The sequence below is a fragment of the Boleophthalmus pectinirostris genome, unplaced genomic scaffold (genome assembly GCF_026225935.1).
Source record: "Boleophthalmus pectinirostris isolate CB_2022bp ecotype Guang Dong unplaced genomic scaffold, ASM2622593v1 HiC_scaffold_11, whole genome shotgun sequence".
In the NCBI taxonomy this organism is placed as follows: Eukaryota; Metazoa; Chordata; class Actinopteri; order Gobiiformes; family Gobiidae; genus Boleophthalmus; species Boleophthalmus pectinirostris.
Window position 1 is genome coordinate 6,125,298 of NW_026570994.1, and position 25,722 is coordinate 6,151,019.

Sequence of the window (25,722 nt, forward strand, 5' to 3'; positions counted from 1 at the left end):
CCCCCCCCTTCTGCTCCGTCCTATTGCGTCCCAGATATATATACAGTGGCACTTCAAGCTCTGGTGCCAAGTCCCCGGCAGCTAGCCAGACCAATCATCCACAGGCAATAATAGAAATCTTGTGGGTTGATGATAGAGCTAAGCAATCAGCAGCCCGGAGGAGAGGGTGCTTGAAGGCGACCTCGCAGCCAGCGTCGGGGGCCGATAGCCGGGGAGGGTTCCAGGAAGAGGCTGGCACGGGGCGGCGGTGTCGAGGCGGTGGTCTGGTGTTCGGGATAGAAGGGTCCAGACCGGCTTTGGAGAGAGATAAATTTGAAATAGGTGTCTGTGTTGAAGTTGGGGCGGATGATGGAGTTAAAAAAGCATGTGGAGGAGTTTTTTGGAGATTTTTTTTACCACGAGAAGAGAGTTAGAAAGAGACTAGCACTTAAGAAAAAGGTGCAGTATAATACTCAAGTTGAATAAAATGTATTGACCCAAAATACTGCTTCAGTAATAAACACTTTATGTATTTAAAATCTGATTTCTGATTTAGAGTTAAGAGAATCAATAAATAATTTGTTTCAGATTCTCAAATTTGGAAAAAAGACACAAAATTACAAAACAACGTCTAAACCATACCTGAAGGCAGAGGTCGTGACTTGGACTCGAGTCAGACTTGAGTCACTATTTTCAGGACTTGAGACCTGACTTGATAAAATGGACTAAGACTTGGGACTTGATTTGGACTTGAAGGTCACTGACTTGGGACTCGACTCGGGCTTGAGGCCTGTGACTTGAGAAGACTTGAGAAGCACTTTTAACTCTGAATTCTTTCTGTTCTGACTGTAATGATTCACACTTGTGATCTTGTCAAGACATTTAAAAAGGAAAAAATTAAATTTCTGCAACTCTTATATACTCTATAAATACCATAAATACTATATACCAATAATACTATAAAAATATACCATGACTTTTTAAGTACGCTTAAGTGATAAGTAAGTTTAGTTTAAAAGTTGTATAAATTGCAAAAATCTAAGCTATATTTCGTATTTTGGTTTAAAGACTTGAAATGACTTGAAGCTCAAAGCAGAAGCACAAAACGACTTGGGACTTGACTCGGACTTGAGGTCAAAGACTTGTGACTTACTTGAGACTTGCAAAACAGTGACTTGGTCCCACCTGTGCCTGAAGATAAGGTAAAAAATACAAATGTTCAAATAATTTTCAAGTGTTTTTCACATTAACACTTTTGTCACTTATAGATTTACTCAGTTACTCAGAGCTACCACAACTTTTAGTAAGAATATTGTTGCATTGTACAATATACTACTCAAGTAAGAGTACAAGTGTGTCTGGAGTAACTATAGACCATAATTTAAACTGGAAATCACACATTAAAAAATTAGTAAAATTATTATAAAATTATTAAAGTAAATTATCCAAAGTAATCACAATTATATATAAATATAGATATATCCTAGATAAAAAACTTCTTCTTTTTATCTTTTTATTATTATACAACTCCCTGGTAATGCCCTACATAACCTACTGCATTGAGATTTGGGGCAATACATATAAGACTAATACAAATCCATCCAAACTTTACTTGCAAAATAAGAACAATCACATTATTAACTTATAATGAAGTAACCAATGCGTTATTTATAAACCTTCAGACTCTGAAGTTTTATGATTTAGTCGACCTTTACACTTTGAAAATCATGTTCAAAGTAATAATAATAATCTGCTTGTTTCTATCATGGTTTTTGTAGCTCAAAATACCTAGAAAAAACAGGCATTCTGACTGTGAGCGGGGACGCCTCTCCACAGATCTGACCTGTAACTTGGTCTGGTTTGGTGTTTATGAAGATTGAAAGCTTTAATATCATATTGGGAAACATTCCAGACAAAGCAAAACATCTCCATGGAGAAAAGCGTTTGATGGACTCTAACTGACAGTGTTAAAAAAAATCACTCAAGTTTTCTTTAAGATTTTTAGATTTTCGTTGGATTTAAAATACTTTTACTTCACGCCACAACATCGAACTTGAGTTCCCCTAAGTAAACAACAATCTCTTGTAAAAATCTTTACAGAATATGTTCAAAATTCAAAATAGCCAATGTGAGCTCAGTGGTAAGGCCATGTTTACCAAAAAGAAAATCAGAACAAACATTATGAAATTTTGAATATCTGTTAAAGGGTTGGACCTCTGGAACAACTGTACAGAAAACCTAAAATTATGCACCACTCTCGTCCATTTTATAAAGAAGTTTAAATATTTAACTCTGTGCAGACACATGAATTACTTTTTGATCATTTAAAAGAATTTATATTATGTTCTGACTTTTGACTTATGTTCGTTTTAAAGGCAATGGTCCTCATTCTTCGTCTTTCTATAAACCCACCGATAACATTTTAAGAAATTACCGCAAACATTGGACATTTGAAAGTATTAAAAACATCCATCTATGTTTCATTTCAACATTTCATTTGTTCGTCAAAGCAGATCCAAATTTGTTTACAAGTTCGCAAATTCATGGCTCAAAGAAGGCAGTGTTATTCCGTACAAAGACGAGTATTGTTCACGTACAGGAGAGGACTTCAGGACATGTGTGTGCTAATATTTGATTAGATGCTCTTTTTTAGTATAATGGACTTCATTCACAAAAAACACTGAAAATAATCTACTCATATCTGGCCGGAGGATACATCAATGCAGTATTCATTCAGCCTCACTCCCCTTGGCCGTGTACTTTGAATCTAAAACTGTTCACGGAGGAAATGGATCATTTATATGCACTATTGGATACAGCATGTACACTGAAAATCTGATCGTTATCTGATTTGCGGAGTTATCAGATTACTGTAATGTTCTGGAAGTAATCGGATTTCTTTCGGATTGTTCACACCTGTGCAGTATTGCGATTTGAATACTTTTCTTATTCTGTACTTTGAATTACTTATAAGAATTCTGCTATACAAATAAACTTGTGTAAAATTCAGTGTTGTTGTTAGCTTTACTGTCTCTGCAAAACTCTGCTCTGGTCTCCAAGACCCCGTCCACACTTGTACGTATTCAAGTCTTTTTTGTTGTGGATGCAGTGTTCGTCCAAACTAATCTGATGGGAAACGGCTCCAGAGACAGAACGATCTGGTGCCGCCAGCTCCCACAAATTCATCTGAGTACGGATCTGGATCTGGCTCTGGCTCTGTGCGGACGCCTGAAAACACTGATACATAGACGTAGGAGCTCTATTGGACCACGTCACTGTGACTTGCGCCTTCCTGATTCACTGGGTTTGTGACATCGGTCATGTGACGCTATTGCTGAAAACAGTTTTAACAAACCAGAGACAAACGGAAAACAGCGGAGCTAGAACTACTTGCGAGTACGCCTGCTAGGTCATTGGTCCACAAAAAGACTTTATTTCACGCTTGCCATCTTCCTCAGCTCGAAATCGGCTGCTGCAGCTTCAGACACAGTGCTCCACTTCCTTGTTTTTACTGCCCACATGACGTCGTGACAACCTGACGCCAGCCTAGTCATGTGATTAGTGTTTCAGGCGGTTTTGCGTTACTGTGTGGACTGGGAGGGCTTTGATTGCAAACACAGCAACAACGTGTCTGGACGCAAATCGTTTTCAATATGGTGATATGATGATACGGTGATTTGTTTCAGTGTAAACGTAACCTCAGAGCTGTGAAAAGCACTTATAAGCTCACTGTGGTAAATAATAATAATCTTCTGCTTGTTTTCTGTGTTCCACAGTATGACATTGAACAGCTCTACCTTACATTTAGGCAATTGGAATTGGTTTTATAGCTCAAAATACCTAGAAAAACAGGCATTTTGATGGTGAGTGGAGTCTCCTCTCCACAGATCTGACCTGTAACTTGATCTGGTTTGGTCTCCATGAAGATAGAAATGTTTGATACCATACTGTGAAACATTCCAGACAAAACAATAACATCTCCATGGACAAAAAACATTTGATGGACCCTTTAACTGACAGTCGCTCAAGTTTACTTTAAGATTTTTTTATTTTGGTTGGATTAAAAATATCTTTATTTCACGCCACAACATCGAGCTCGAGTTGACTTGTTTTCTTGCGGGCCCAGAGCACACAGGCCATATCGACTGCTCGGCAAACACCAGTATTAAATGACATACACAGTTGCTACATTAATTACGTAATGATATGTGCAGCGTCAAGTAATTGCACACAGGCTAAGTAAAGCTTTTGCATTGATTTATACGAACAGCGTTATATCTACACTTAAAGACGCTGTACCTGATTTTTATTGTCTTAAAAACCGTTTGCAGTGGTCCAGAGTTATTCCTCACTCACCTTCCACATTCAGAGTGTCCTAATTACTCACCGAGATGAGTTTCTAAGCGCTTTTGACGGCTTTCGGAGACCAGAGCGGGGTTTTGCTGTCAGGATAACAACAACTGGCATGCTAACAGCGCACTTCCTGGTTCTCGGACCGTAAGACACCTTAGAATTAAAGGCAGAAGGTACACAGCTGACTTATTTTGACCTCAAGAGCTGCTTAAACGATCTATCTGTAGTGGGGCAAATACAAGGGAATACTCAGGTACAGAGCCTTTAAAATAAGATGGTGTTTTAGAAGTAGTAGTAGTTGTAATAGTAGTAGTAATCGTAGTAGTAGTTTTTTTTCTTGTGTCAACTTCAGTTTTTTGTCTTGTACCAACATTTTTATATTTATACATACAAAGAGATTCAAAATAAAAACTTGAATTGAATTGAAGAAAACTTTAGGTGTGTCTGAGAATCAATGCGCTAACTACTCCACCGTTGAAACAAAAGCGTAAAAAAGTACTATGTAAGGCTGCGTTCAGACTGCAGCCTGAAGTGACCCAAATCCGATTTTTTGGCCCCTATGTGACCTGTATCTGATCTTTTAATGACAGTCTGAACCACACAGATCTGATTTTTTTCAAATGTGACCCAGGACACTTGGATATGTGCTCCTGAAACCGATACATATACGATCTTTTAGTGTGAACGGTCAAAGTGCATTCATCCAACCTACACGTTATCAACAAGCCACAAACGTCACTATTCTGCACTGAAGTAGCGAAAATTGTTAACGAACTCCGTGTCACTGAAGTGAAGCACATCACCACTCACCACTCTTGGCTCCGTCTCCACATCCACACGTTCCTTTCAACGGACGTCGCTGCCGCTGCCCCACAAAACACCACGACCAAAAACCTCGTCCTTCTCCTTCTCAATCTCCTCCTTAAAACAAGTAAGTTGTTCATGTTCTGGCTCCGGTACGAGAGGAACTTTAAAATCTCCAGGTGTTCAATGTTCACGTCCATGTTTAGGCAACTTCCGTAAACACAGAGACGCTCACTGAGGTTGACGTCGTCGTGTCTCCAGTGCACATGCGGGACACTTTTGGGCCGTTTAATGTTCACACTGGGGATCACATACAAGTCACATTTAATTGGAAATGTGAACGACCTCGCAAAAACATCGGATTTCACAAAAAAATCGGAATTGAGCGTTAAGCCCTGCAGTCTGAACGTAGCCTAACTTTAGCTCTGCACTGTCCGTAATGATCCTTCTCAGCGGAGCCGCAGAAAGAACTGACTTTGCTGGAATTAAAACTGATGAGCTGATTTGTGACATTTTTGACAGGGTTTGCAAATGTGTGCTTTGTGTCTCAATGGTAACTGATCAACATTCCGCCGTACACATACATGTAGAACACCCCCAGTGCGATGTTAATGCAAAGTATCAATGCTGAGAATGAGAAAAACAAAGGCTCGGTTCTTTTAAAAGACAAGTTTAATGTCAAATTTCAAAACAAAATTCCACCTCTGTTTTGTGAAACCACCACTCTGACACTTTTTTTTCTTTTTTTTCTCTCACTATCCGTAATCATTTGGGCAATTTTGTTAATAATTCAATTTCTGTGCCAAAATTGACCAATTACCAGGCCTTAAGTGTTTATCTCTGTAGCCACTTCAATGTATATGGTTGCCCTTTTGGATACCCCCGTCTTTCCATCTCATAATACCCCTCTCTCTCCCTCCATCCTCCTCCTCTCCACACCTCTCCTCTCCTCCATCTCTATCTCTCTCTCCCCCTATCCTCCTCCACTTCAGACCTATCCTCTTTCCCAATCTATGTCTCCCTTTTTCTCCTCCTCTCCAGACCTCTACTCCATCCCTCTCTCCATCTCCTCTCCTCCTCCTCTCCAGACCAATCTACAGTATATCTCCCTGTCTCTTCTTCTCCTCTCTAGACCTCCTCTCCTCCTTCCCTCTCTCCACCCCGCCATTCTCTCTCCTCCTCCTCCTCTCCAGACCTGTTCTCCATCTCTCTCCCTCCATTTTTCCTCCTCCTTTCCAAGCCTCTCCTCCATCAGTCCCTCTCTCTCCAGACCTCTCCAGACCTCTCCTTTCCTCCATCCCTTTCTCCATCCCCCTCTCCTCTTCCTATCCAGACCTCTCCTCTCCTCCATCCCTCTCTCCCTTTCCTCCTCTTCTCCAGACCTCTCCTCTCCTCCATCTCTGTCTATCTCTCCATCTCTCTCTTCCTCCTCCTCTCCAGACCTCTCCTCCATCTCTCTTTACCTGTCTCTTCTCCTTCTCTCCAGACCTCTCCTCCATCTCTCTCTCTCCATCTCTGTCTTGCATCCCTCTCCATCCCTCTTTTCACTCCCTCCAGACCTCTCCTCTCTTCATCCTTCCTGTCCATCCCTCTCACCTTTTCTCAGACCTTTCCTCCATCTCTCTCTTCTCCTGCTCCTCCTCTCCAGACCACTCCTGCATCCCTCTCTCCATCACCCTCCCTCTCCTCCTCCTCTCCAGACCGCTCCATTTCTCTCTCCATCTGCCTCTTCTCCTTCTCCTCTTCAGACCTATCCTCTCTCCATCCCTCGCTATCCCCATCTCTCTCTTCCTCTCAGACCTCTCCTCTCTCCATCCCTCCTGTCCATCCCTCTCTCTATCCATCTCCTCCTTCCTCTCCTCCAGACCTCTCCTCTATTCCTATCTATCTCTCCGTCTCTCTCCTCCTCTTCAGATCTTTCCTCCATCTCTCTCTTCTCCTCCTCTCCATAACACTCTCCTCCTCTCCAGACCTCTCCTGCATCCCTCTCTCCACCCTCCTCTCCTCCTCCCCTCCTCCTCCCAGATCTCTGCTCTCTCATCCCTCCTGTCCATCCCTCTCTCTATCGATCTCTCCTTCCCTCTCCCCTCTTCTCCAGACCTCTCCTCCATCTCTCTCTTCTCCTCCTCTGCAGACCTCTCCTCTCCATTATCCTCTCCTCCTCCTCTCCAGACCTCTCCTCTCTCCATCCCTCCTGTCTATCCCTCTTTCTATCCATCTCTCCTTCCCTCTTCCTTCTTCTCCAGCCCTCTCCTCTCTTCATCCCTCTTTCCATCACCCTCTCCTCTCTCCATCCCTCCTGTCCATCCCTCTCTCTATCCATCTCCTCCTCCCTCTCCCCTCTTCTCTAGACCTCTCCTCTGTTCCTATCTATCTCTCCATCTCCTCCTCCTCTCAGACCTCTCCTCTCTCCATCCCTCCTGTCTATCCCTCTCTCTCTCTCTCTCTATCCATTCTTCCCTCCCTCTTCTTCAGACCTCCCCTCTGTCCATATCTATCTCTCCATTCCCCTCACCTCTTTCTCTCCAGACCTCTCCTCCATCTCTCTCTTCTCCTCCTCTGCAGACCTCTCCTCATCTCCATCCCTCTCTCCGCCCTCGCCCTCTCCAGACCTCTCCTGCATCCCTCTCTCCACCCTCCTCTCCTCCTCCTCCCAGACCTCTCCTCTCTCATCCCCCCTGTCCATCCCTGTGTCTATCCATCTCTCCCTCCCTCTCCCTTCTCCTCCTCCTCCTCCTCTCCAGCCCTCTCCTCTCCTCATCCCTCTCTCCAGCTCTCCTCGAGCGGGTGGAGTGCGTCTCATTGCGCGCGGCTAATTGGAGCTAATTAGGCCCATTCAGTTGGGGTTAATCAAGGATGACTTACACAGATTACAGGACTGGAGCTGGAGATGGAGGAGAGGAAGGAGGGGTGACCTGGTTCAATAGTTCCGATAGCATATAGGCCTACAAACATTTTTTATACATATATTATTAATAATCTAAAACGTTTTGTCAGGAATGTTCATCAGTCCAGACCAATAAAGAACCCATATTGCAGTCTTCTAATGTTGTTTCCTCATCACAAACAGACCTGGAGTTGTGTTTTGTTTCATTCACACGTGTTTAACTCACAAACACACCTGCATATTTAGGCTGAGTTCTTCTGTCTAATAGAAAACACTCTGTTCCATCAATCAACTATCACTTCATGACATCACAAGGTGGAACAGAGCATTTTGAGGTTTGGAGATGTTACCTTCCCGCCTTATCTACAATGACCTCACTCCAGATCGGCTCTTTGGTTGCTTTGATACTTCACTGTCGGTTTTCCAGATATGGAACTTGACTCCAAATTAGCCACCTGCAAACTAGGGGTGTGCAAAAATATTGAAATATCCAGATATCTTATTGTTTAATGTGATGATACAGTGTTGATATCGTGGGCTGCTGTATCGATATATCACCAAGACTATTTTATGGTATTTTTCACAAAATTATTTTGTTACAGCGTGAGAGTTTTGTTGCTTATTGAAAGAAACATTTGACATTTTCACAGTTTTGATGATTAAAATGTTTGTGTTTCATATGAACTTTGCAGAAGAAGTGGTTTAACAAAGACTTTTAGTATCACAGACATGATTTAGACTTTATTTTTATTGAACCATGTCGCCATACTGACTCATCAAAGCCTGATCCTGTCAGATCTCAGAATCTCAGCAGGGCTGAGATTGGTTTGTACTTGGATGGGAGAGGAGTGGGAAAATCAGGAGCCACAGTGGGGCGCCAGTCACAAAAACTGTCATTGTGTCCTTAGGTAAGACACTTCATCCACATTGCCTCTTATGAAAGTGGTGTGTGTGTGAGTGATGATGGTGGTCGGAGGAGCTGATGGCACAGATTGGCAGCCTTGCTTCCATCAGTCTGCCCCAGGGCACCTGTGGCTACAGTAGTAGCTTAACACCACTGAATGTTTAGTGAATGAATAATGTTCTGTGAAGCATCTTTGAATGTCCTAAAAAGTGCTATATAAAACTGATGCTTTTTTTTTTTTTTTTTTTTTTTGAATCATATCAGATCAATTTGAAATATATCGTATCAAAATGAAAGTGCACTGTTTGGAGATATCTATCATATCGTGGCCTATGTATCGAGGTATGCATCGTATCAGCAACTTCTTAATGATACCCAGCCCTACTGCTAACATCAACTGGCTTCATTTGACTGAAGGCAAACATTATTGGTGATGTCACACTGCCTTTGTCCAGAGCAATAGAGAGAGCAGTATCATTTTCTTCAAAACGATAGATGACCAATGAGTGCCTTAGTTTCATATGCATCACTGAAATACACAAATCTGATTGGATGAACATGTTTGAGTCTGGCTAAAGATACAGCAAAGGGCAGCAGTGACCCACCTTCTGTGAAACAATGAGGAGTTGAAGTCGCTTTTGAAATTTGAACCAACTATCAAATCATTCTTTTTCCTTTCCCAGACATTTTTCTATGTTCCTTAAAATGAACCATACCAATAATTTTCATCAAGCCCCCGTGGTGGCCCTCCAGACTGCTCCTCTCCTCCGCCCTTTGCTGACCTGGTTTTTGGAGAGGTCCCAGATGTTTGGCTTACGCTCCAATAGAACAGTGGGTCTGAGCTGCAGGTGGCCCCTCTCACTGATGATAATGACATACTATGGATTCATGTCAGGTGCAAAAATGGGAAAACGCTTGATTAAGACTATTTTAAGATCTCTGCATGTTTTTAAAGCTTGTTATTTAGTTCATTGACAAAACGGTACTTAGAAATAGAATGGTAAATTTAGCAAGCGGGGAATAGCAATGCCAGCGGAGTGGTCTGATTGGATGAGAGGCAAAATATGGGTAGTAGCAGTAGTAACAGTAGTAGTAGTCGCAGTAGGAGGGCAAATGGTCACATTTTTATACAGCGCTTTTCCACCTTCAAGGCATTCAAAGTACTTTACATCAAAGAATCACTCACACATTCACACATATCCATACACCAGTGTACACAGACACCAGGGGCGAAATGCGTCTTGCCCAAGGACACAATGATGGGGGGAGCTGGAAAACACACCAGCCAACCTGTGGGTCAGTGGATCTAACCGCTCAACTGACGATGTTTACGTCGATATCGGTATTCAAATCGCCAACCTTTGGATCAGTGGACAAACACATTTCCCATTTAGTAGTAGTAGCAGTCACAGTAACAGGAGTAGGTGTTGTAATGGCAGTAGTAGAAACAGTAGTGGCAGTAATAGTAGCAGTGGTAGTAGCAGTAAGTAGTAGGTGTTGTAGTAGCAGTAGTAGTAGTAGCAGTAGTAGCAGTGGCAGTAACAGTAGTAGTAGGTGTTGTAGTGGCAGTAGTAGTAGTAGTAGTAGTAGTAGTAGGTGTTGTAGTGGCAGTAGTAGTAGGTGTTGTAGTGGCAGTAGTAGTAGCAGTAGTTAGTAGGTGTTGTAGTGGCAGTAGTAGTAGTAGTAGTAGTAGTAGGTGTTGTAGTGGCAGTAGTGCAGTAGTAGTAGTGTTGTAGTGGCAGTAGTAGTAGCAGTAGCAGTGGCAGTAACAGTAGTACAAGGTGTTGTAGTAGCAGTAGTAGAAGCAGTAGCATTGGCAGTATTAGTAGTAGTAGTAGGTGTTGCAGTGGCAGTAGTAGTAGTAGGTGTTGTAGTAGCAGTAGTAGAAGCTGTAGTGGCAGTGGTAGTAGCACTGGCAGTAGTAGTAGTAGTAGTAGTAGGTGTTGCAGTGGCAGTAGTAGTAGTAGTAATAGTAGTAGGTGTTGTAGTAGTAGTAGGTGTTGTAGTGGCAGTGGTAGTAGCACTGGCAGCAGTAGTAGTAGTAGTAGTAGGTGTTGTAGTGGCAGTGGTAGTAGTAATAGTAGCAGTAATAGTAGTAACAGTAAGTAGTAGGTGGTGTACATGTGGCAAAAATACACCACAATTTTGACAACTCTATTAAAGGAAAAGTAGTCTATATAGTATCTTTCTTATCATGGAATCAGGAAGTGCTCACTTAGCATCTTGAGTGTTATTAGCATTTACCGTGACAACAAACAAAACGCCACGGTACCTTAAGTTGAAAGTGATACATTTCGGACAACGTGACAACATCTCCGTGGAGACACAATGCAGCTTGCTACTCCAATGGCCCATTATGGTCAGTACTACTACTTTTTAAACCTTGCTGTATCCTTAATGACCGCATTGAAAACTATGTCAAAACTACAATTACCATGTACGCACCAACTCCTGACCTCCACGTCCTTTCTAACCAGTCTATTGTACCAGTCTCCAGTCTTTTTCATTGTCGTTATGTTGGGAGCCGGAGTGATTTGGGAGTACCATAGTGTAGCGGCGTATACCCGAGGGAGAGGCCCCATTAAGGCTGTGGCCCCGTGGACAGAGACAGATGGGGCAGGGGTGCAGTGGTAATGGCTCTCCTTTCTATACTGGCCGTGTAGTACGTGAGAGGGGCTGTAGCAATGTAGCAATGTTCCTAGAGCTACGTTCACCTCGGATCCAAGTCTATTAAAGCTCCAGCGGGTCAGTTTGGTGTAATAGTGAAGAGATGTGCGGTAGGTGAGGGGTCAAAGGTCACGTGCAATGCTAAGTTGATGTTTCATTGGCGTTGGTTTTGTCTCGTGTTGAGGAGGAGGGTTTGAATAGGGTTCGTTAAATGATTAAAACATGCATGAATGATTCAGAAAACCATTTCAGGCATGTTTGTAATGAGGGAACAATGTTACAACAAGGTAGAAGGCTCTAAAAAGTTGATCTAGCATAATTCTCCATGTTAATAAGTACATACAATAGTCTTGTTGCCATCTCCAAAGCTCAAAACACTTTGTATCTTCTTGTGGTGCCATCAGGTGGTAATCCAGTAAGTGTGCTTTTCATGTGTTTTACCTCCGTACCTGTTCACCAGCAAGGGAGTAAGTTCAGTCTCAGCTTTGGCGAGGACATTATCAGCTAACCCCGCTCCTGTAGTAGTAGTTGTTGTGGTAGTTGCAGTAGTAGTTGCAGTAGTTGCAGTAGTAGTAGTTGCAGTAGTTGCAGTAGTAGTTGCAGTAGTTGCAGTAGTAGTTGCAGTAGTTGCAGTAGTTAGTAGTAGTAGTTGCAGTAGTTGCAGTAGTAGTAGTAGTAGTAGTTGCAGTAGTTGCAGCAGTAGCAGTAGCAATAGACTCAGTCAAAGCAAACAGCAGTTGCAGTTGCAGTAGTAGTAGTTGCAGTAGTAGTAGTAGTCGTCGTCGTCGTAGTAGTAGTTGCAGTAGTAGTTGCAGTAGTAGCAGTAGTTGCAGTAGTAGCAGTAGTAGTAGTAGCTATAGACTCAGTCAAGGCAAACAGTAGTTGCAGTAGTAGTAGTAGTAGTAGTAGTTGCAGTAGTAGTAGTAGTTGCAGTAGTAGTAGTAGTTGCAGAAGTAGTAGTAGTTGCAGTAGTAGTAGTAGTAGTAGTTGCAGTAGTAGTAGTAGTAGTAGTAGTTGCGTAGTAGTAGTAGTAGTAGTAGTTGCAGTAGTAGTAGTAGTATTAGTTGTAGTAATAGCAGTAGTAGCAGTAGTTGCAGTAGTAGTAGTTGCAGTAGTTCTAGAAGTAGTAGTTGCAGTAGTTACAGTAATAGCTGTAGTAGCAGCAGCAGCAGTGGTAGTAGTAGTAGTAGTAGTAGTAGTAGTAGTAGCTATATACGCAGTCAGTGCAAACATCAAAGCAAAAACAACTGCACAAAACATATACTTCCATACATTCATACAAAAAAAATGTACTCTAATCATTGTGTAGACTTTGCTTCTTCTAATAATATACTAAGTACCCCACGCAGTAACAATACTTTAACTGCAGAGAACCCTACTGCTTCTATAGGTGGACTGTAGTGCATGTGTCTTGTCTCCCAGTTGAATGAGACAGATTAGCGTACATGGCGTTGAGCATATGCTAGCCGGACTGTACCGTTATGCCCCTGTTAATCTCCCTGTAGCTGTAAAAAGACCATTAGCATCCGAATCACGCCGGAGCTAGCATGGCGGCGCGGCGCGGAGACGTTAGCGATCTGAAACGGAAGATAAAATACGAGATTCCGGTAGGATTCATAGCCCACGCCTGGTTAGCTTTAGCATAGGCCCCGTTGTCATAAAGGGTCATTTGCGTTTGCAGTATGGATACATTTGTTTGAGGAGGAGCAGGTGGATGTGCAGTTCTGATCAGCCGACGCAGTAAAAATGAAATGGAATTGTTTTATAAGAGTTAAAATATGACATAGACTTCAAATCAACTATATTAAGGCTCTGGCTGTTTCTGCAATGGAACAAAATAAACATTCTACAGTGCGAGAAGGTTGAGCAGCAATAACAGCACGAGTTTTACCATTTGGACATCATAGTAGAAGTAGTCATACTGGTAGTCGTAGTTGCAGTAGTAGAACTAGCAACAGCAGCAGGGGTAGTAGTGGTAGTTGTAGTAGTAGTAGTAATAGCAGAGGTAGCAGTAGTTGTAGTATTAGTTGTAGTAGAAGCAGCAGTCAGCAGCAGCAGCAGTAGTAGTAATAGTAGTAGAAGTAGTATTAGTAGTAGTACTAGTAAAACTGGTTGTACAATTGTCTAGTAGTAGTAGTAGTAGTAAATAGTAGTCGTAGTTGTAGTTGCAGTAGTAGAACTAGCACCAGCAGCAGGGGTAGTAGTGGTAGTTGTAGTAGTAGTAATAGTAATAGAAGCAGTAGCAGTAGTTGTAGTATTAGTTGTTGTTGTTGTAGTAGTAGTAGTAGTAGTAGTAGTAGTAGTAGCAGGAGCAGGAGCAGCAGCAGCAGCAGCAACAGTAACAGTAATAGTAGTCATAGAAGTTGTTGTAGTAGTAGTAGTAGTAGTAGTAGTAGTAGAAGTAGTAGAACTAGTAGTAGTACTAGTAATAGTATAACATATTGTACAATTGTCTGGTACAGTCAACAAAAACAAAAAAAATGATTAAGTTGAAAAAAGATGTATGCACAGACAGTGCAAACAGACAACTGAGACGTATATATATATATATATATATATATATATATATATATATATATATATATATATATATATATATATATATATATATATATATATATATATATATATATATATATATATATATATATATATATATATATATATATATATATATATATATATATATATATATATATATATATATATATATATATATATATATATATATATATATATAGCACTTGACTCTCTGACTAAGCTCACAGTCAGATATGTCAGCACTTTACAGATCATTATTCATTCACTCCAGACCCTGTGAAGGTAAGATACTATTGTAGCCATAGCTGCGCCATCGGTCCCTCCAGCTACCACCATCACTCACGCACACACCATTTTCATACTAGGCAATGTGGATGAAGTGTCTTGCCTAAGGACACAACAACAGTTGTGTCCACTACAGCAACAGTAGGTGCTGTAGTGGTAGTAATAGAAGCAGTAGCAGCAGCAGCAGTAGTAGAAGTAGTATTAGTAGTAGTAGGTGTTGTAGTTGTAGTAATACAAGCAGTCATAGTAGTAGTAGTAGTAGTAGTAACAGTAAGTAGTAGTGGGTGTACATGTGGCAAAAATACACCACAATTTTGACAACTCTATTAAAGGAAAAGTAGTCTATATAGTGTCTTGCCTAAGGACACAACAACAGTTTTATTTTATTTTTATTTTATTTTATTTAAAAAAATTTATTCGGAATTAAAGCTCTCATATAAATGCGTTAACTATGGTATTAAACCTTTTTATCATCATGGAGACTAAACCAGACAATGTTAATGGTCAGATCTGTGGAGAGGCGACTAAGCTCACAGTCAGAATGTCTGTTTTTCTCTGTATTTTTGAGCTGTAAAACCACCTGTAATTGAATAAATGTAAAGGTAGAGCTGTTTAATGTCATACTGTGGAACATTCTAGGCAGAGCAATGACATCTCCATAGAAACAAGCAGGTGACAGATCCCAACCAAAAAGTTAGAGTAAATTTAAAAGCTACTTATATCCGTATTTAGACATTTTTTTCTTAATTACATGAACAAAACATGAACAGCCCCTTTAAATCCGACCTCATATATTGTTTACAGTAAATCCACACAGCCCCTCCAGCAGTGTAGCCATCTCAATCCCGCTCGCCCAATCAATACGCGCCTGACAGCTGCTGAAATACAAACCTGTGCACCGCGATGGCCCTGCTCTCCTGCCCCATATAAAGTGTGCTCTGACAACCGCCCAGGCGCGAGCAGATCTGTCTGGAGATGTCTGGATTGGTGGTGACAGCGAGAAGAAGAAACTCACCTGCAATTTGGAGCTTCTGGACTAAGATCCCAAAAAGAAGTGATTTTTAGAGACGTAAAGGATGCGCAGTGTTTGGGAAGTGAGTATGGAAAATGGAAAAACAAAAGTTCAGCGAAAACATGCAGATGTTTCATCAATGTGGTTCAATATACATAAAAATATTAATGTACAGTACAGATATTTCTACCCTCAAAATAATCTTACCCAGTTGAAAGTAGTCAATAGTGTGATTAAACCAAAAAATATGATCTAAAAGCGGAGTTATTATGCAAAACAGACTTTTATGAGCTTTTAACCATGTCACAGTGGGGTTCCGTCATTAGTTTACTCACTTGTATTTTGGTTGGTTCATGCAAATATGAGTATTATCCCGTATTGTCCTCCATTTCAGTGCTCAGAAAATATCTGTTGTCACACATTCCCTATCCCAAATCTCTGTACTTTGTCAGGATTATTTGATTATAATGATGACTCCAAATCACGTTCTCAAAAAATCTTCAAGGATAAAAACACAAATCTTGTTGTGTTGAAATGCTCCAATGAAGAGTTTGGGCTTTTCAGTTCTGCACTTTTGAACAGGAAGTCAATGATAAAGTCAGCTGGGGCGAAAGTAGCTGAGGTTGTCCAATGATCTGAAGGGTTGTGCCATTGTGTCCTTGCACAAGGCACTTAACTCCCATGCGTCTGCATACACTGGTGTATGAAAATGTGTGTGAGTGGGTGAATGGTTCCTTGCTGTAAAGTGCTTCGTGTACCTTGAAGGTGGAAAAATTGTTATATTAAAAATGTGACCATTTACAAAGGCAATGCAAGTTTAATTATGTAGCACAACACAACACATACACAAAGTAATTCAAAGTGCTTTACAGATTAAGACGCACATTAAAGTCACTATACAAACAAACAAAAACATAAATAATCATTACCAGTGGTTCCATTTCTATAACTAAGCCCATTCCATCCATCCACTCATTTTCTTCCACTTATCCAGGGCCGGATCGCAGGGGCAGCAGTCTAAGCACGGACTCCTGGACTTCCTTCACCCATGACACTTCCCATGGGTGTTCCCAGGCCAGCTGAGAGACATAGTCCCTCCAGTATGTCCTGGGTTATCCTCAGGACCTCCTTCTAGTGGGACATGCCCGGAACACCTCCCAAGGGAGGCGCCAAGGAGGCATCCAGACCAGGGGCCTCATTTATAAAGCTTGCTTACGCAAAAATCCTTGCGTGCGCGCTTCCTACGCCAACCGCTGTATTTATAAAACTCACCTAAGGCGTGGCTCTTTGCTTAACTCTACGCCAACTCGGGACCTCCTGTAAGTTCTACGCAAAGTCTGGAGACACGGGGAAAAAGCGACACTCGTGGAGAGAAGCAGAAGTGAACAGAGTTTGAGGAAGTGTTTGATCAGAAAATCCACGTATATAGAAGAATTACCTTCTGATTTACGCATTTAAGTGTTTGGTTCGCCAAAATACGGAGAAGGGCTGTTTATTCCACTCATTATTCTATTATATTATACATTTGGCACTCCTGCACGAGCACGGCCACGTTCCCGGACTTGGTGTAGCGCAGAGTCCCACAGTCCACACCGCGACCATAGACTTCTATAGAACACAGACTGTGACCGACACAGAGGACGAAATAATGACCCGACCTGAAAGAAAACGCTTCCCTTGGACACAGCAGGAGCCAGGCTTTGTTTTAATGAACGCAACTTTAACACTTTTACTTTAGTCTTTACGCACCGAGCACCAGAGTGACCCGAGTCTGTGACCCGAGTCTATGACCCGAGTCTGCGGACAACACGAAGCCCACTGCCCGAACCTGACCCCAACCAAAATCTTCCCTACATTTTTGTGTAATGGAGAACTCTTGTACATGAGAGCTGCTCTCTGACAATATGAAGAACAGAATAATGCCCGTGCCCGTCCCGACCCAGACCCACACTCACAGACCCACACTCACAGACCCACACTCACAGACCCAGACCCACACTCACAGGTTCAGCAGTTTGGATGTTTCGTGTGGACTTTAATTGGCAGAATAACATCTGTATCTGATGTGTTTCATGCTAAATCTGTGTCCTCGTATACTCGTGTCCTTCCCTCGCTCCTTTCCCTCTACAGGGGAGGGCATCTGAATCTCTCGCACGCGCTCATAATTTGACCATTCAGATCAGCGCGTGCACGTATCTACGTGTATGTGCATAAATACAGGGCCAGTCCTCACACACTTCATAGACAGACTTAAAAATATAGAGATAAAACTCTTGAAACAGTGAAAAAACACATGAGATTTACTGCAAAGATGTGCTGCCTAAATATTATAAAATATGATTAAATGAAAAGATGAGTCATTGTTGTCACTTTTAGTTTTGTATTTATTTATTAAACAAGGTTTAATAAAGTCTTTAATAAAGTCTTTGTGGTGATCACGTGGTGCTGCGTGGAGCGTCCTCCTCCCTCTGTCCCGCGTGTCTCGGTCAAACCCACTGATTATCGGCTCATGTTTAGGGAAATCTCATTCACGAGTCACTTTACATGCTCCTTTTATGGTGAGGTGGAGGTGTGGAGAGGGTGCGTGACGTGACGTAGGTTTACGTGCGCAAATTGTAGTTGCAGGTGGGATCTATAAAGCAAAGATTGCGTGGTTTGGTGCGTGCGGTGGGTTTTCTAAATATGGAGTTTGCGTGGCGCACGCCTTGTCGTAGCTACTAGGTGTACGCACTAACTTACGACAACTCCTGCGCAGTTTTTATAAATGAGGCCCCAGATGCCCGAGCCACCTCAGCTGCTCCTCAATGCGGAGAAGCAGCAGCTCTACTCTGAGCTCCTCCCGTGTGACTGAGCTCCTCGCCCTGTCTCTAAGGGAGTGCCCAGCCACTCTGAAGAGAAACTCATTTCGAGCGCTTGTATCTGCAATCTTGTCCTTTCGGTCATTACCCAAAGCTCATGACCATATGTGAGGGGAGGAACATAGATTGACGGTAAATCAAGAACCCTTCGGCTCAGCTCCCTCTTCGCCACAACGGTCCGATACAGCGACCACATCACTGCAGACACTGCACCGATCCACCTGTCAATCTCACTAAGCCATTTTATATCAATATCATGTTTAACAGTGAAGAAAATGTGAAACTGTATCTGCTTATGTTGTACTATAATACTCAGTACCACACTAGTACAGTACTAACAACCATAAAATGTCTCTTTTAACTAAGTTTGAGCCCGGTTTAGTCCTGATATAGACTTGGTTTGGTCTTGTTTTAGTCATGTTCTATTACAGGTTTAGTTCCAGGTTCACATGTGGTGTGTGAAAGCCCCATGAAACTGCTTTAGTTAAAGATTTAATCTTGAAGAAAAAATATGACTCATTCCATTGAGATTTATTTCTTTAATTAGTTAAAAGTTACTCAAATTAAGATCAGTACAAGCAAGTCAATCAATGAAGTCCCAATGGCATTTGCAGTGACACAACTGTGTAATGACCTTGTCACTTGTTCACTGTGCTAATTACCCATATGTCAGTACAGAGGTCTTTATTGGGCCAAACCACTGAATCAGGCTTTCAAATGTCAAGTCTTAGCACAGTGTCTCATGTATTTGACCCATAATTTGATGAGTTCGCCTTTCTCTTTCACCAGACACCCATCTCCAGATCTGGAGCTCGATCTCAGGTCAAGAGTATCTATCTGAAGTACATGGATACACATTCTGTCTGAGTTATTCAGTCTGTAATTTGGTCTTTCTCCTCAGAACAGGTCAAACCACGGGGCTTGAACATTGGCTCATTATGTCAGTGAATGGCGTGTGTCGTTAATTTATCCTGTCCAACCAGGTACATGTAGTGACTGTAGTGCTCTACTTGCACCTCTACTACCACGTGACCACTCTAACCAATCAGAGAGTAGCTAGAGCCAAAGCCTACGTCAAGGAAAGGAAAGATTTTCAATTGAGAAAATGTTTATAATACGAAAAAGGCAAAAAATTACCACAAAATACAACTTTTTCGAAAGCTGTTTAAAAACTGGAAGGTAAAAGATGTCTGTACTGGAGTGATTTGAGAGTTGTTGGTGAAAAGTAGTTTTGTGAATTACCTGTTTTTTAGCTAATACAGTAATAAAATGCAACTTGTCCCAGTGCAGATATATTATGAAAGCAGTTTTTAGGTAAAAATTTGACCTCTGTATCTTGTCAGGATCTAATTATAAAGTGTTTTTTTTAGCAGTCATAGTGAGAATAGCTAGAGCCAAAGCTAAAAATTAAAAAGTTAAGACAGATTTTCAACTGAGAATAAGTTAATGACCTGAAAATTGGCAAAAATCACAATGAAATACTATTTTTTCAAAGCTGCCAAACACATAGACTCCACATGCTTCAAGCTGACATGTGAAAATATTCAAACTCCACGCAAAAAAGACCAAAATGATCCAAGAACCAACCTGTTATCAACCACCCGTGTAATTTAGGTCAAGTCTACCACTGACTATTATACCCACACCAACCCTCTTCGCCCTAATTGTGTGCTTAAGGCCAAACATCCAATCCTCACACTTCACCTTCAGTTTCCTCAAGCCCTGTTCCTCCACAAGTTGACTTTTTCACCAGCCGACGTACCATCTCTATCTGCTCTCCTCCGCCGACCAATCTGAGCCAATCTGCGATCCATCCACTCACCCATCTCCTCTGCTCTCCTCGCGCTATCTCGTTCGTCTTCTCCTGAGTAGTGCCAGCGCGTTCCTCTTCACGGTAAGTAATGTCGGCGAGAGAATGGTGGCTTCCAATCGGAGTGAAATCAGCAGTGGAGGGGTTATCTGGTGCGGGAGAAGTCGTGGATCAGGCCAGAGGGGTCATCGGATACAACGCAGTTTAAACGCTGAAAGGTAAAAGATGCGTGTACCAGAGTGATTTGTAATGGCGCAAAAATGTTGGTGGTGAAAAGTGGTTTTGTGATTTTATTTTTCAAGCTTTTTCAGTTCCAATACCGATTTCGATACTACAGCATTATGTAGGGGTGTGCAAAAATATCGGAATATCGATATATCGTTTTGTTATAGTGCTACAGTTTTGTTGGGTGTGGAGTGAAAGGAAGCTCATTTATGCAACACATTTGACATTTTTACTGTTTTAAGGATTAAAATGTGTTTCATATGAACTTTGCACAAGAAGTAACAAAGTAACAAAGCCTTTTCGTATCACGGCCATGATTTAGCCTTTATTTTTTTATTGAACCGTATCGAATCGATTTGAAATATATCATATCGAATCGAAAGTGCACTGTATCGAGATATGTATCGTATCGTGGCCTGTGTATCGAGGTATGTATCGTATCGGCAACTCCTTAATGATACCCAGCCCTAGCATTATGTACAGTATCTGATGATTACTGATATAAACCAAGACAAGTGCAGAGACAGCATTTATTTTCTGTATTCAGAAACAAACTAAGACAAAACCAATCCAATGTGTTATATAACTTTTTATTTAGCTCTCAAGTAACTACAGAACAGCTTTGTTATTTTTTTTAATTCAAACATTTTAAGACTTTCAGGGCCAGTAAATAGTCTTATTACCGTATTTTTTGGACTATAATGCGCCTGTCTTGGTGAGTGTGTATTATGAATGTGAATGTGGAGGGATAATTTAAGTTTGTCTTTTTTTATTTCCTACGAGGAGGATTCAAATATACATTAAGTAATAAAGTGTTTAATGCAGCTTTGCCACATTTGTTTACATTTTACTGAAACAAATTTGCATAAACTAGAAGCGCTGAAAAAACTGCTCGCTCCTTGTGCGCTGATGCCGTCGGCTTCTGTTGGACTAAGGACCATAAATTGGGCTTTACTCCGCGAGGCTCCTGACTACGGTGGCTGTAATGATCCGGCAATCTGGCTTCGTAGCTTACCAAAGTTGTACTAAAACATTTTGACAGATTTTTGAGCGCCGTGTACCATGTAAAATTGGTTTGAGGTCAGTAAGCACAACCAGAATTAATACATAAGGTGCTCTGGATTATAAGGCGCACTGTCAATTTTTGATAAAATTAAAGGTTCTTAAGTGCGCCTTATAGTCTGAAAAACTTGGTACACTGAAAAAACGGTCCGAGAGGGGTTGCTCAAATTGCAAAAACAAATTTGACAACAATAACATCACTTTTTTACGTTTCTCTGTCAAGCATGTTTAAATCTTACAAACATCGCTTGATTGTGGCCGATGTGAGACCTGCATGTTTTAATCAGGTTGAGGAAACATGACTTTATTATAATTTCTGGTGAGGCTCCTCCCTCTGGAATTCTCCTCCCCAAAACTTTTGGAGGGAAAATTCAAATGTAGCAGGACACAGGACAGATACAGGAGCAGAGGACACACAGTGTGGAGCAGGAGGTTTATGAGAGCTGATCTGGAGGTAAGACTTTTTAAAGATTTTATATGTTTCTCTGGACTAGAATGTCGTCATTGTTAAAACATGTTTGTGGTGTTTTATTTGAAATTAGAGTTAATGTAAGACTGTTTCCATGAAACAAATTGTTTTTGACTGTCCATCTACAACAGTGTGACAGTGTTGCTTCCAGAGTCGTCTACAAACACAGAGTGACGTCCAGAGTTCTGCTGGAGCTGTGGGGAAGTTCATGAATGTTATAGTTGATGTTTCAGAAAAAAGGAAATTGTTTGAGAACCAACAAAACACACACCACAGATGAACAAAGTAAGTAAACCAAATTATTAAAATTTTTTTCAAATGAACTTCCTATTGAAACTGTTATCGTACTTGTACAAGGTGATGTGGCATTAGGAGACTTTATACCAGATGCCCTCCCTGTTACTGTGTTTAGAGGAAGAAAAGCAGCACATGGTGAGTTTTGTTTCTGCAGATACACTTCTAATGTTCTTGTTCTTCTGTTCTGGTCCATTATTGTAGTAATAAGTACTTTAAGTGTATTTAAACATGTACAACAGAGTAGATCATTAAAATGTGATCATCATGTGTGATTCTGTGTCCACAGGCAGAGACCAGAGCTTCTTCACTGGAATAAATCTTCACACTGTCCAGCTCCAAACTGTGTATCTCTGTCCCTGTGCTCTCTTTGTGTTTGATTCTGTTTAAGACAATACAGATCTGTGGAAAACTAAAAACTGTTTTTGTATTCTTTTACAGAATTAGATCAATTAAATTATACATACTTATACATTTCATTATAAGGTATCATAAGATAAATATGCATATTCAGCATGATTTGTTCAAATTTCATCAACATGAAAAAGTGATGTTCATGTTCCGAGAAAAATATGTGTAGAGGGGTTCGAAAAAAGTTTCAAAGCCTAAACATAATTTTATTGCGTGCAACCGCTTTCCGTAACTTTTTTCCAGCAACTTTTTTTTTTCAGTGTACATGAATTTATACGAACTACTAGGATATTGACTGAACTGATATTTGAAAGCCGATGTCCGACTAGCTAATTTTTCAGTATCAGCACCGATATCAGATACCGGTATTGGATCAGTACACTCCTGTAATATAGCCTATGTCTTGCCCCAGTACAGATATATTGTAAAAGCAAAATGAGACCACTGTGCGCTATTTGTCTTCATTATTGCTTTTATCCATCATGAACCAGAAAGAAAAGCTGGTGAACTGTTTAGCATGCTAGTTGTTCTTACCATTACTGTGATGGCAACAGTTCACTCTGGCCTCTGAAAGTTGTGAAAAACATTTATAAACTCATTGTAATTAAAAATGAAGTACACATCAATAATACATGGGCCTAAAAGTCCTGTCCTGCATATATGATTGTGTAGTCAGTATCTTTGTGCAAAATTGTGTGTTTTCAGAAATTTTAACAAATATTTTATACATTTTATGTTACCAAAGTGTTATGCATTGCAATCTACCAATAATTTTACAGATTTTACATTGTGGATCTTGATATAGCTCACCCAAAACAATCAGATCTCTGCTATCAGCAACAGGGATTACCTTTGTGTCTTTGGGCAAAACATTTCACTTTCCTTGCCCTGTGTAAATGTTCTCAGTAAAGGTGCAGAATCTTCATTAAACTTATTCATAATGCACTTATTGAAGTACTGGTGACCAGATACTTTGAAAATCATACACTGTTACTGCGGGTGGGCTCGCCTCTCCACAGATCTGACTTGTAAATTGGCTTGGGGCTGCTACCTGCTCGACACAATGAAGATAGATATGCTTAATGCCGTACTGTAGAATATTATACATACCTTCCACCAGAAATTCTACATACTTCATATACTTCAGTCTGAAAGGTCATGAACTGCAAATTGGCAACCCTGCTTTGTGTAATAAACTAAAATTAAAACCAATATGAAAAGGGCATAGAAATCCCGTCACTCCGCATTGCAACCTAGCCAGATTCATTTACAAATTTCTCAAACACCAACAATCACAACATAGCCACTGCCAAAAACGGATTGTGAAACCTCTTTCGGCGCAAAATTACGGACAAGTGCTGTAGCGCGCGCCTGCCAATTCGGACTTAAGAAGCTAACAGCATACAACCATATCACTGGTGGACAGAATACTCCAGTCTAGACACCTGGATACCCCAAAAATCCCCCTTTCGAACCGCGGAAAATACAACGTCTCTTTAATTGTTTCCTTGCCAAGAAGTGTTGAGTACCTCCAGCTAATGCTCGTCTTCCATCATGGCCGCCCTCTCCAGCTGGGAAGCACTGATTGGACTCGGTACCACCCCGCGATTGGGGAAAAAAAAACAAGAAAAAACCCCAGATTTAATTCATTCTTCTATCTCTCTGTGTGTTTTGGTGAATTGGAAACGGGATATGGTTGGTGAGGGATTGGTCTGTCGGAGCTAAGATGGTCTCATCATTGGAAGTCATTTGGGTTGCCGGTTATCGCGTCACTTCTGAAACGGGTGGAGAGGGGCGGACGAGCGGAGCGGAGGAGATGGGGTGGGGGGTGGTGGGGGGTAGTGGAGGTTGTGAGTGAATCAGGGAGTAATTAAGAACCGGGAGATACAGCGGAGAGGGAGTCGGAACGGACACAGGCCGGAAAAGAGAAAGAAATCAGTACGAGAATGGAGAGAAAGACATTATTGGGGTGACAGTCGGTTGTGTGGTAGGGTAGAGAGGTCTGTAAGCTGTTTTTGTGTCTTCGGGCAAGGCGTGAGAAAGTGATTTCTGATGGCTGGAAAGGTCGTTGGCGTAGAATGAGGTGCCAGTCATTCGGTGGCTAGAGAGTTTACCCATCAACCCAATGTTTAGTGATTTGGTCTAAGCGCAAAGAAGCAAATGCTGTTGTTGTGTCCTTGGGCAATACACTTAGCCAACCTTGTGTAAGTGAGGATGCTGTTTGTGTGGTCAGAGGGTAGATTGGGGGAAGATGTGACTGTGTAATATGAAAGGTAAAGCAAAGTGACAGAACCTCCACCTGGAGTGTTACACAGTGCATGCTTTTCTGCTTTTGAATGCTTTGTAGTCCATGGAGTGCAAATGAGCAAATCTGTCATCATTAGTCCCATAAACAATTGGGACTATTTGTCAATTGACAATATAAATGTTGTTGTTGTTTGGGTGTATATGTGTGGACTTGTATCTTGATAAACCTGACTCTTACCTGGCCTGGAAGGTTATAATATTCCCCTGTTACTTACTTAATGACTGTTGAATGCACTGTTAGGGCATATGGCATAAAGTTCTATCTCCATAGACAATGTTCCAGAATGTAGTTTTAACTTTCACTTTCTATGGAATCATGCAGGTGACGTGTGTAAAATCCCTCTGTCGTCCAAGTAGAATCCATGACAAAAGGAGAAATTCAATTTGTCAACCAGACAAAAGTTTATTTGGTCGAATGTGTTTCGCAGCTCATCCAGCTCATCTGCTTCTTCAGTTCTGAAGAACTGTTCAGTTCTAAACTTTTGTCCAGCTGACAAATTGAATTTCTCCTTTTGCCATGCAGGTGTCATGCCACCTCCAAAAAGTTACACGGCGTTGCTTTGAGATTTTTTTTTAATTTCTACTATGATATAATGTCCCATCTTCAAAAACATGCCTGAAGAGGTTATAGATGTCATCCATGCATGTTTATTAGCGTTAATTTTGCAATCTCGTTTAAGCAGTTTTCAAATCCTCCTTAGTTAGCTGTAAGATTCTGTTCAATGCTCCACCTTCAAGCTTACGTCACCCATGCTCCCACACAACAATTCTCAATAAATATACAAAAACATGATACAAAACTGTACACAACAACTTCACAAACCTGATGCGATGTGCCGTAGTTTCGTTAGCTG

At 41.2% G+C, this 25,722-nt stretch overlaps 1 long non-coding RNA gene across 1 annotated transcript; it reads left to right on the plus strand.

Moving 5' to 3' along the window:
• Positions 1 to 22,210: 22,210 nt before the first annotated feature.
• On the plus strand, positions 22,211 to 22,569 carry LOC129412365 (uncharacterized). Its single transcript, XR_008633676.1, has 2 exons — positions 22,211 to 22,288; positions 22,444 to 22,569. It is a non-coding gene; the product is annotated as an uncharacterized LOC129412365 (long non-coding RNA).
• Positions 22,570 to 25,722: the final 3,153 nt, after the last annotated feature.